Here is a 10540-nt window from a genome sequence, read left to right as displayed (position 1 = left end):
TTTCCAAAACTCCTCCATCCCAGGCCACCCACAGATTAAAGAGTGCAAATGATTAACAAAGCGGTACCTATGTGTGTGTATTGAGGACACAGTCAACCATTTAAAAAATGCCCTGACTGACAAGAAAGCATTCCTCAACCATAGATCAAGAGAAAAATGATCGTGCTCCGCAGCTGACTTTGGACATGGACTCCTTGCTCGTGGCAAAAATCTCAGAAAGTTAACCGTGGAGTTAAATAACTTCCACTCTGTTCCTTCCTGGTTACCTGGAAACCCTCAAAGGTAGAGACAGTGGCTCACTTGTTGTGACTCCCTAATATTCAGCACCATGTCCACCACATAACAAATGCTTAATTAACATTTGTTGAATGATGGGATAACACCAGCAGACTAACACAGGGGGGCAACTTCATAATCTGGCTGTGCTACGAGGCCCCTCAGTGTGGAAGCACATGCAGGTGTCCATGGGGAACAGCCTTCTAACTTACAGCTAGGCACTTCTGTGCTTAGAGACCAGGGAGTACAAAACACGCAGAACCACAGATGAGCTGATCAGGAAAGGGAGCTATCGCCTGGCATTGGATCCAAAGTAATGTCAATATTTAGGACAGAGTGGGGAGGGGAAATGGTGGGGAGTGGGTGTGAAGGCAGAGGAGAGAGAAGGAGGTACTTTATAGGAAGAAAGGATTAGAATACTTAAGGGATTAGAAGAGGGGGTCTGTTACAGTGGATATTCCGACTTCTGGGCCTGCTAGGCTTCCTGGATTTGCAGCAGTCTGGAAAGCAGTAGCGGATGGTCTCGTTTTAATGAAATATTTGATCAGATGCAGGCAGATCTCCATACTTCATTGTCATTAAGCAATAAGAACGGTGAGAAAAAATTGAAACCCACAGACAATACACCAAATTTACATTCCCCATGACAATACTTTACCCCTTTGCCTACGAGACATTGTCTTGAGTGTTCCTGCCTTATTTTCTAACACCTCTGTCTTGTGATGGAAGAAATGGGGGAAGGAAATTTGATGTGAAAAGCGAAGGGCCTAGGTGGCTCCTACCTGGATACTAAACCTCAGGGGGTAAACATCAGAGACAGATTGGGGAAGGGTGGGAATTCTTGATCTCCTTCGCCCCTTTGTTCTTCCCATCTGAAGTTGGTGAGGGTCTCTGAGTGAGACCACTCCGTGGTCACACGCAGTAGATGTGGTCATCGCTATTGGGGGAAATTGTGTTGTGGGTGAGCAGCACTGGAACACTGTAGTGACACACCTTTGCTCTTGCACATTTCAGCCAAGAATGGTTGTCCTGGGCCTAACACGGACATACGTGGGTCTTTCTGGGCTCCCCCTTTGGCAACTCTGGTCTTGATGTCATTTGTCTCAAATGACACAGCCATTGCTCTCTGAGGTCTTGGTTCCTCCCTGGTCCCCAGGCTTCAGGGACCCACATGTTTTCTTGTTCCTCCCAGACTCCACTTTCCAGGCAGAGAAAATTTTCCCTTTTTCTGAGCTGGGGAAAGCCTGTCTGTCTTGCCTGCTTCTTCCAAAATACCCTGCTTCTAATTTTTCTTTCCTTTTTTCTCTTTTCTACAAATCTTTTAAATTCTCCCATGGGTTTGGGCTTTGTGAAATAAAACCTGGAAATCATTACTTTGGCCCTGCTACATACCTCTCTGAAGGCAATAAAACACAGAGCCAGCTATTATTTTGAAAGAGGGAGAAAAAAATGAGAAAATACAGAAAGGAAAAAAAGAAACTCATACATTAAAGGCTTAAAAATATTTTTTTCAAGTATATATGTCTTTGCGGGTGTTCCAATCTCAAATCATCACAATAAAATAAAGAAATAAAACTTTGGGCACTTGAAGAGGAGACAGTTATATACAGAAAAGACTTATGGGGAGCTTCAGATGCCACTATATTTGCAATTGTCCCCAAGTGAATATAAAACTACCCTGAACACAGTATCTTGGAATATTTGCTTAGTAATATTTCCACCCATTTCCAAAAAGTTGATTTTTTTTCTTTCCCTTGACTTTTTTTCACCCCATTTTGCTTTATGCATTGCAGTTTTTCTCTTCCTTTTACCATCTTTGGTTCATTTGCCTTGTTTTTCTTCTAACAAACTTTTACAAACTTTACAAAAAGCTTGAAAGTTTATTACAAACATGCTTCTTGATAAAATTTATTTTAAAGTCTCCCTTTCCCTCTCCCCTCTCCTCTATCTGACCCCCCTCCCCCAGTCTCCCACTGTCTCTCCATTCTCTGTCCTGTCTCTTTCAAGGCCTGTAAAGGGCGCTGCAGCCCTTAAAAAACAAAAACAAACAAAAGAATTCTCTGCTGCCTTCTTGTGGATATCTTTTGATTAGCAGGCATGCTTTTCAAAGCCAATGAAACTGGTTGGTAAAGTGGGTAAGAGAATTGGTGGGATTACCACCTGCTTCCCTCCAGCGGGCTCCTGGTATTAATACGTTGCTTCCCTCTCTAGTGGGAGACAGGACACTGACCCATAGTTACAGCTACACTAGTTTTTTTAATTTAATTTGATAGACTCAGCTAGCTTACTATTGTTAGTAACATAAAAGTGGTTTCTCCTATATTTCTGTCTCAGTCCCAAGGTTTGGAGTCAAGGAAGAAAGCAAAAGCATTGTTTTATTAAAATGTGGAGTGGCCTTCTCACTTGGACAGGGCAGCTCAACACTTGTTGGGTTATTACCTGGTGGGTTCAGAATGGTCTTTCCCTGTGTCCAGAATGACCATTCTGGGCATCAGGAAGTTACCGTCAGCTTTTTCTGCTGCTCCTTTACTTTTTAAAAACCCTGCAGGGTGAGGCATAACTTTTTTTTTTAATTTTAAAAGTAACATGTGTCTTTGTGCATTCTTTTAGAAAGGCAGATAGTGAAACAAACAGTAAATGTCACACTGACAGTTTGCATTGTATATCACCCTAGTTATGCATGAATCTCTGCAAAACTGAATTCTGCTTTGGAACAGAAATGGTTTTATATCACTCTTCACACAACAACCTATGGCAAACATTTTCCACGCGAGCTGCGCCATCCTTTCACACTGTGCAGCCTTGCTCGTGCTCACACTGGGGCCTTTGCCCTGGGCTTTCCTTTATGAGGGCAGGACCATCCATTTAGGAGGTGTTCCCCTGGTTGGCTCCTTGTCATTCAAGCCTCAGCTCAACTATTGCCACCCCAGTGTAGCCTTCCATAACGCCTCAAGTCATTTGTCATTTCCTTCATGTCCTTCTGCCTGGAATCGTCTCATTCATTTGCTCATCTATGCTTGTTTTTGGCTTTTCCTCACCTAGCAGGTAGGCCACCTGAGAGCAGACACCTTCTCCGCCTTCTTTATCACTCTGTCCTCAGGCTTAGGGTGGTATTTGGTATGAAGAATTTGCTCCTAAGATATTTGTTGACTGACTGAATTCATTCTCTGGCTAGACTGACTGTACCAAATGCATTTAAACCATTTTTAATTGCAGAATATTTAGATGGCACTTTGTATCTTACTATTTTTTACAGTGCTATAATAAGTGTTGTGCACACGGATAGTACTTTTCTCCCTCCCAACACTGAATTTAAAGCATTTTAAACAAATGAAAAAGTAGAAAGAATGTTATAATCAATAACACTATACCTTCCATTAAAATGAAAACTTTGTTAATATTATGCCAAATTAATTTTCTCCCCATCTTTCTTTGCACACTTTTTCTGATGAATGATTTAAAAATAAGACTCCATGATTCTTCACCACTAAACACTTCAGCACGCATCTCCTACAAACAAGAACAATCTCCCAAACAAACACAATGCAAGTGGTATAGCAAGGAAAATTAATCACAATTAATAAATCTATAATATAACCTGATAGCCTATAATTAAATTGCCTCAATTGCCTCTAAAAATAGCTTCACAGCTGTTTTATTTATTCCAATTTTTTAGGCAGATCAAACCAAGCTTTGTGCCTTGAATATTTTGTATCTTTACACTCAGGCTAGAGGAGTCACCTGCGTTTTTTGTTATTTATTTATTTTTAATGACATTGACTTTTTGAAGAAAGTAGATTAGTTTTCTCGTAGCATACCCCATAGAATCCGCCTGCTCATTTCCTCAAGAGGTCATTTACCTTGGGTTTTTTTTTCCCTTATGTTTCCTGACACTGGATGTTGGATCTAGATACTTGCCTGGGTTATATGATTATTATCACTTACAGTAATAGTTCTTTTTGATGTTATCCATGGGATGCCCCAGTAAGCTAGCTTCTCTGTCCTTTTTGATGTGACCCCATTAATCTTTATGTGTTCTTTTGTTTTCCAGCCCAGAAATGTGTCATAGCCACATCTTGTGTTTTACCTTCTGCACCTGAAATATGTGATTTTGCAAAAAGCCCTCTTTGCCATTTTGTTTTTTCTTAAAGTGAAAACAAATTATTTAAAAACCCAAATTTGTGTGCTGGATTTGCTCATTATTATAAGGTTGTTATTCCTTCAAAAACCTGTTAGTGGGCTAAACTATTATATATACTTTAAAAATTTTAAATTCAAATTTATATTATAAAGATTTTTCTTAACTTTTTATTTTATATTTTTATTTTTAACTCTCACCAACCAAAATATACCAGAAAAAAGTTAGATTTATTTAGCTTATTGCAGGAAGGGAAAATGCACACAATATAAAATCTTGGGGCCTCCCAAAAGAGAGGCTTTGGGGAAGACTGGTGTGTGTTGAAGTTAGACGGGAGATAGTCTCAGCAGTGATTACTTAGGATTTGTAAAGTACTTAAATTGCTGATAGTTTGCCCTTTTATCCTCAGAACATGTGGATCTGTAGGACTGTGGTCTCTTCCCAAAACTGTGGGCTGAAATGAGCTGGCATTAAAAGAGTTAGAGCCTATGTGATTCGTCTTGCATGTCAGGGTTTGGCACAATTTATCTATTTTGTGATCCATAGCATAGGCACATGAACTGCGGTTTCAGTTTCAATTATTAATTTCCCCAAACGGTACTTTTCATATACAAACCAACCAATGCAAAACCCATACGCCAACTACTTCCTCTATTAGCTCTCACTCTGAGCCACAGTCCACCTGCCTCAATCACGTAAGGGTCAGATATCGGACGCCTATACACAGATGCCCCAGAACCTGCTGAAATCATTCACACTAGGCAGTTCTAACCATGCTTACCATGCCTCACCCATTCGTTCTTGTAGAAATACCAACAAAAGCACTTGCCATGTTTCCTGTTGCTCCCTCTGCCTCCTCACTGACCCTCCCGCTCCCCTGTGTGGCCCCGCCTGGTGAGGCAAGCCCCCTTCTCTGGGGACTGAGAAAATAAATCCTTTTTCAATGGCAATTGTCTTCTCATCTCCTGGCCTCATTGTATTTGGACAGTAATAAAAACATACATTTTAAAAAAAGATTTTATTTACTTATTTTTAGAGAGAGGGGAAGTGAGGGAGAAAGAGAGGGAGAGAAATGCCAATGTGTGGTTGCATCTCAAGTGCCCCCTACTAGGAACTTGGCCCACAACCCAGGCATGTGCCCTGCCTGGGAATAGAACTGACAACCCTTTGGTTCACGGGCCGGCACTCAATCCACTGAGACGCACCAGCCAGAACTAAAAACATACATTTTAAAGTGAACCTCAGGTTGCAAATATGTGATAGCCAGTTTGTCAGTTTATAGCTCCTCAGGGATCTTTCAGTCTTCCCCCCCCCCGCCTCCCACGGATGCTCTTTCTCTCTTCCTAATTGGCCCACATCAATGTTGCGCATAATCCACTGGGAGTGAGGGACAGATTTACTTCTAGTTCACACTTGCTTTGAAGGTTTATTCCAGGTGTCTGCCTCCTTGACTCACCTGGCGAAGCATCTGTAAAAAACACTTATGGTCAGCTCCAAGTCATGACCTATTAAATCAGAGTCTCTTTGATGGATCCAGAGTTCAAGGATGAATATTTTTTAAAAGTGGCCCAGTTAATGTTTATGTGCAGCCAGTGTTAAAAATAACTGATTTGTCTTTCAACATCTAAAGGACATTTTCTACTAGATTATTTTTTTCTCCCAACACCCTGTACTGATAAAGTATTCCAAGTCATGAAAGACAAGGACCTACATGCAAGGTTACTCTGTTCAGAAAGCTATCATTTAGAATGGAAGGGCAGATAAAGTGCTTCCCAGATAAGGTCAAGTTAAAGGAGTTCATCATCACTAAGCTCTTATTACATGATTAAAGGGACTTATCTAAGAAAAAAAGATAAAAAACTATGAACAGTAAAATGACAACAAACTCATAACTATCAACAGTGGCCCTAAAAAAAAAGCAGAAACAAACTAAGCAAACAACTAGAACGGGAACAGAGTCACAGAAGTGGAGATCACATGGAGGGTTCTCAGTGGGGAGAGGGTGAGGGGAGAGTGGGGGAAAGGTACAGGGGATGAGAATCATAAATTGTAGGTACAAAATAGACGGTTGGGGGGGCAGGTTAAGAATGGTACAGAAAATGGGGAAGCCAAAGAACTTATATTTACCACCCATGGACTAAGGGGGTGAATGCTGGAGGGTGGTGGGGTACAGGGCGGAGAAGGGGTGAAAAAATTGGGAAAACTGTAATAGCATAATCAATAAAATACACTTTTTAAAAAAAGAGCTCCTGGCATATATGAAGTGCTCAATAAATGGTATTTAAAAAAAAAAGATTTATTCTCATAGCAACTTTCAAATATACAATAGCGTGTTAACTATGCTGTATATTATATTTGGATAGACTTTTTACTTTGAACAAGCTCTGGCTTTTGAACTCTGTCCCCTTATTTTAAAACTAATGGTGCATTCCCTTGTTTGTAACATGCTATCAGGAAAAAGCGGCTTCAATGTTTCTCTGAACGCTTTGGGTCCCCATTTTACCTTGGAATTCAGCTTAGTAATATTGTTCATTACTAGTTTGTCAACTTTTAAATTGTTTTTGAAAAGGTTAAACTTTTTTTAACCCAGAATTTTAAGTATCATTGAAATTTGCTAATACTTAGGCTTCAGTTATTTCTGATACTTATCTGCTCTTTCTGTCTCTTTCCTCTGCTCTCAAACCCACTGTAGCAGTGAAGTCATGGTATCAGCATAAAGCCATCTCAAATGTTTTTCTCCTATCCTCTCTCAGGCTTTTCTTTAAGCTGTTAAAGACAGTCCATTTTGCACAAGCAAAGCCTATAAGTTCAGGGAGATTGAAGACCCCTGTGGAAACTCTCTGTCAATGGGAAACGTGGGTTATTGATAAATCCCCACACTGTGATTCAAAAGAATAATTCTGACATGGATTCTAGGTTGATCTTCAGAATATCCGTGCTGGGACTGATCTTCAGTTTCCCGCAGTGGTAGCTCAATAACTCACCTTTTTTACTTCTTCATTTTCTCTTAGTCTCGCTTTTCTTCTTTTTTCTCCTTCTGGCTCCCTGCCATCACTTCCCAAAGAGATTACATGCACCCAAGTGAAAACACATTCTCTCCAGAGGAGCTTAAGATATTACCACTTTCATAATTTCAATGAACTTTTAAAGAACCTACAGTTGTGGTCAATGTCTGTCAGGAAACATATAGAGGAAAACTTATCATTACATACATATTTTTATGTGAGTTTCTGCTGTGTTATAATCATATTCTGAGAGAATATAGAAATATAATGATATTTCTATTGATTTCAGTAAAATAATTTTCATAGAAAAATTTATAATATGGAGTTACCACATGATGGCAGTACCTGCAAGCCTTTATGTCTTAGGTATGGCCTTGGGCTGCATCCACAGGAACTGTGGTGTTCCCAGTGTGTGCGTGGAAGGGACAGGCCACATCTAGGGAATGCGGGGAGAAATGCCTCCACTCAGGCCAGTTGAAGTCACCTGGACATGGACCCAAATGTTAGGCTCCCTTGCTCACTCACAAAGGCCTGCAGACCTGGGCTGGTGTCTCCCCATCCCCTCCCTCCCAGATCAGCCTCTTCCTTGCTACTACTGACTGTATTTCATCAGCACATATTTCTCTTTGGCCTAGCTAGAAGCTACTTGCAGTGCTCTGTTGTTGGAAGTTAGATAATTAGTTGTGCAGGCATGTGGATGCATGGCCCAGGCACGCCAGTACGAACTCACTTGGGTGATGCTCAGATAAATGGAGTAAATACATCCCCCTTCCATATCTCTGTTCTAAAACGTTAAGAACTTTTTTATGTACTGCTTGACCCAAATGTCCCTAGAAGCAGACACTGATGGAGATGCTGGAATTAGACCATCGGTCTGTTAGGATAATGATACATAAAGTGATCACCCCATGCTATGCCCCAGCAACATCACATTTACCTAAATATGGGATGAGCAAACTATGGCCTGCTCAGGCTAAGGCCCCAGTGATGGGAATTAAAGCATGGAAGCACCAATCAAAGAAACTTTCGGGTGGAGGTGCCAGGAGAAGCTCCCAGGCTCACAGAGAGTTCACTGGAGAGACCCACAGGGTCCCAGAGGATGTTCAGGTCCACAAACCTGGGAGCTGGCACCAGGGGGGGCCTGGTTTGCTTGCGGGAAGCAGCAGAGGGAACTGAAATCTGAGAGGGAGAAGAACAAATGCCATTGCCCCTCTCTGACCCCACCCCCACATACAGCATCACAACATAGCAACTGGGTTGCCCCAACCTGGTGAACACCTAAGGTTCCACCCCCTCATATGTAACAGGAGTGAACAGACCAAAACATATGGCTCAAGCAGAAGAACAGCTCAAAGCCCCAGAGTCAATACTTCTAAGCCACCAAGAGATAGCCAACCTAACAGATGCACAGTTCAAAACACTGCTGATCAGGATGCTCACTGAACTGGTTGATTTTAGTCACAAATTAGAGGAAAAAATAAAAGCTAAACTAATTAAAATGAAGGGAAATGCACAGGAAACCAATAGTGATGGAAAGGAAACTGGGAATCAAATCAAAGAAGTGGACCAGAAGGAGGAAAAAAATGACAAAAGAAAAAAGGATGAAGAAACAAGAATTCGAAAAAATGAGGAGAGGCTTAGGAACATTCAGTACACCTTTAAATGTCCCAACATCCGAATTATAGGGGTACCAGAAGGGGAAGAGGAACAGCCACAAGTGGAAAACTTATTTCAACAAATAATAAAGGAGAACTTCCCCAATCTGGCAAAGGAAATAGACTTCCAGGAAATCCAGGAAGCTCAGAGAGTCCCAAAGAAGATGGGCCCAAAAAGAAACACACCAAGGAACATCACAATTACATTAGCCAAGATTAAAATGAAGGAGAGAGTCCTAGAAGCAGCAAGAGATAAGGGACAGTCACCTATGTAGGAGTTCCCATCAGACTGTCATCTGATTTCTCAAGAGAGACCTTACAGGCAAGAAGGGGCTGGAAAGAAGTATTCCAAGTCATGAAAGGCAGGGACCTACATCCAAGATTGATCTATCCAGCAAAGCTTTCATTTAGAATGGAAGGGCAGATAAAGTGCTTCTCAGATAAGGTCAGGTTCAAGGAGTTCATCACCACCAAGCCCTTATATAAAATGTTAAGTCTAAGAAAAAAAGATAAAAAATATGAACAGTGAAAAGACAGCAAACTCACAGTTATTAAGAACCACACCTAAAACAAAAGCAAACTAAGAGGACAGCTAGATCAGGAGTGGAAACATAGAAATGGAGATCGAATGGAGGGTTAGCAACAGGGGAGTGGGAGGAGGAGAAGGGGGGAGAAGGTACAGAAAATAAGTAGCATAGATGGTAGGTAGAAAATAGGTAGGGGGAGGGTAAGAATAGTATGGGAAATATAGAATCTAAAGAACTTGTGACACATGGACACAAACTGAAGGAGGGGGAATGTGGGGGAGGGGTGTGCAGGATGGAGGGGAATGAAGGAGGGAATGGGGTGACTGTAATGGCATAATCAATAAACTATATTAAAAAGGAAAAAAATACTTGTTTAATTAAATATATTTTATTCATTTATTTTTAGACAGAAGGGAAAGGAGGGAGAGAAAGACTGATATAAGAGAGAAGCATTGATCACCTGTCTCTCATACTCACCTGCAACCCAGTCATGTGCCCTGACCCAGAATCGACCTGGCAACCTTTCGTGGGATAGCGTCAACCAACTAAACCATACTGGTCGGGGCTTAATTAAATATGTATTAGGGAATATATGCAAAATGCTATCAATAAAATCTCTTCATTAACCAAAGACCCCAGGAATCCCAGTGAGAGAAAAATGCTGGAAATATACTTGGTTTATACAGCTTTGCTTATATTTCTTCTAGGAATTTTCTATTTCTCTTGTGTGCCAAGGAAAATTTACCAGTTGAGAGAGGTGTATTGTAAGAGAGTTAATGAAAGCCTTTCAGGATGTTGAGGGCACAAGACGGCTGGTGAAGTGTGTTTACTAAGGTGTGACTACCCAGTAACTGAATTTTTTGCAGCTTCCCGATGCTGCACAGAACACACTTATTCACGTCCTTCTCAGGTGGTTCACCGTTCCCTTGCTAACTATAA

Source organism: Artibeus jamaicensis, unplaced genomic scaffold (genome assembly GCF_021234435.1).
Source record: "Artibeus jamaicensis isolate MK-2021 breed Jamaican fruit bat unplaced genomic scaffold, CSHL_Jam_final scaffold_1019, whole genome shotgun sequence".
NCBI lineage: Eukaryota > Metazoa > Chordata > Mammalia > Chiroptera > Phyllostomidae > Artibeus > Artibeus jamaicensis.
The sequence above is the reverse complement of the archived record's forward strand: the minus strand, read 5'-3'. Positions refer to the sequence as shown.